Source organism: Tupaia chinensis, unplaced genomic scaffold, assembly GCF_000334495.1.
Source record: "Tupaia chinensis unplaced genomic scaffold, TupChi_1.0 Scaffold149248_1, whole genome shotgun sequence".
NCBI classification, from domain to species: domain Eukaryota; kingdom Metazoa; phylum Chordata; class Mammalia; order Scandentia; family Tupaiidae; genus Tupaia; species Tupaia belangeri.
The window spans coordinates 732029-734550 of NW_006209094.1; the positions used below are offsets into that span (position 1 = coordinate 732029).

The 2522-nt window shown below is 42.5% G+C and overlaps 1 pseudogene; it reads left to right on the forward strand.

Annotated features, from left to right (window-relative positions):
• Positions 1-1124: 1124 nt before the first annotated feature.
• On the forward strand, positions 1125-1977 carry LOC102471589 (nuclease-sensitive element-binding protein 1 pseudogene; annotated as a pseudogene).
• The last annotated feature ends 545 nt before the right edge of the window (positions 1978-2522 follow it).

The following is a 2522-nucleotide window of genomic DNA, read 5'->3' on the forward strand; positions in this document are numbered from 1 at the left end:
TGGGGTTTCTTTTGACAGAGGAGAGAGGCTTGTGTTTCGAGGTTAAAGTATGTTCTCAGTTTGTGAAAGACTCTGGTACAGTTTCAGTGCCCCTTCAACAACTGTAGCTTTCTGATGTGACCTTGGCCCAGTCATTCTTGTTTGATAGTTTCAGAGAATTCACTGGACAACTCCACCTCCGTTTCCTGCTTTCACTTCCAGATGTAGGACTCTCTTAAGTATTTCTTGAAGAACTGGTCTAGTATTGGTGAAGGTATAAAACTCACCAATAGAGCAATCACACAAGAAAGAAAAAGGGGGCTGGCACCAATGGCCCCAAATCCCAGTAGAATATAGAGACGGAGGAGAAGGGATTGCAACATGACCATCCATTCCCCCTGGGGAGGTGTAATTTCTCACCTTTCTGTCTCTCTCTATGTCTCTGGTGAGCACGCATACCCTATAGCGAAAATCTCTCTTAAAAATAACCCCAAAATATTTGAAGTAAAAACTGATAGAATCAAAGAAGAAATAGACTATTCAATGATACTTAATAGAGATATCAATACGCCACATTCTTCTTTTTTTTTTTTTTAAGAGAGATTTTTGCTATAGGGTGCATGCACTCACCAGAGAGACAGAAAGTGAGAAATCACCCCCCAGGGGGGATGGCCACACAACAAACCCTTTTCCTCCATTCTCCTCTTGGGATTTTGTGTATGCATGTACACATACCCAGCGTGAATTTTAAGCCATCAGGTCAGGGACTTAAACTGTGGTCGACTACATGGGAATCCAACAACATAACCATTACACCATCTGCTGGTCCTGAAATAACCCATTTTCAATAGTGGATAGAACAACTAGATAAAAGGCAAGAGAACTGAACAACATTATCACCCAACTAGACCTGATAGACAATTTTATGAGACAATCCAACAATAGCATATATGTTGTTTTCACATATGAATAGAACATTATCCAGGTTAGATCATATGTTAGGCCACAAACCAAGCACTGATAAATTTAAAGGACTGAAATCATACAATATATGTTCTGGGACCAAAATGGAATAAAATTAGGGGTTTGATTGGTAGCGGGAGTGGAGAGCTGACCCCAGAGCCCTAAGCTGCCACACTGCCAACATGGGCCTAGTTACCATCACACACTGGGAGGAGCTGCAGCTGCTGCAGCCAACTCCAGTCACCACCGCTGTCACCATGAGCAGCAAGATGAGACCCAGCAGCCGACCACTGCCTTCCCACTCCACCCCCCCTTCTCCCACACCCCCCGCACTACCAACATCAAGTCCTGCTCAGAGAATGGGGCTCTGGTGGCCTCACATGGGTGGTGCCTGCCAGCAGGGACAGAAGGTCACTGCAAGGAAGGTTTTGGGAACAGTAAAATGGTTCAAAGTAAAAAATGGATATGGTTTCATCAACAGGAATGACACCAAGGAAGATGTATTTGTACACCAGACTGCCATAAAGAAGAATAACCCCAGGAAGTACCTTCGCAGTGTAGTAGATGGAGACACCGTAGAGTCTGATGTTGAAGGAGAAAAAGGTGGGAGGCAGCAGATGTCACAGGCTCCAGTGGAGTTCCAGTTCAAAGCAGTGAATATGCAACAGATTGTAAACATTATAGATGCTCTCCATGTCATAGGGGTCCTCCACACAATTACCAGCAAAATGACCAGAATAGTGAGAGTAGGGAAAAGAAGGAGGGATTGGAGAGTGCTCCTGAAGGCCGGCCCAACAACGCTGGCCCTACCACAGGCGAAGGTTCTCCCCTTACTACATGCGGCGACCCTATGGACATCAACCACAGGATTGTAACCCTTTTGTGCAGGAAGAAGTGATGGAGGGTGCTGACAACCAGGGTGCAGGAGAACAAGGTAGACCAGTGAGGCAGAATATGTATCGGGGTTATAGACCACGATTTCACAGGGGCTCTTCTAGCCAGATAGCCCAAAGAGGACAGCAATGCAGAGCATAAGAGTTATTGGGGAAAACCAAGACATTGTATTCCAATAAATTAGATAACATATATGAAACAGGAAAAAAATGTAGAAACATGCAAAGTACCAAAACTAAGCTAACAAGAGATTAAAAAATCTGAATAGATCTATAAGTAACAAGGTTGAATTAGTGACTTTAAAAGTTTCTGCCAAGAAAAACCTGGGAGCAGATGGCTTCACTGGTGAATTCTTCCAAATATTAATTCAGAATTAATACAAATCCTTGAGAAACTTGAATAATAGAAATCACTTACTAACTCATTCTATTAGCCTATATTACCCTGATAACAAAAACAGGAAAATAAATCACAAGAAAATAAAGCTGGACACCAATATCCTTTATGAACATATATACAAAATTCCTGAACAAAATTAAACTTAATTCAGCAGCATCTAAAAGGAATTATACCCCATTACCATGTGAGAACTATCCTAAGAAGGCCAACTTAGTTCTTCATACAAAAATCAAACAATGGGGCCAGCGGATGGTGTGGCATTTAAGGTGGCTATATCTATCCTACGT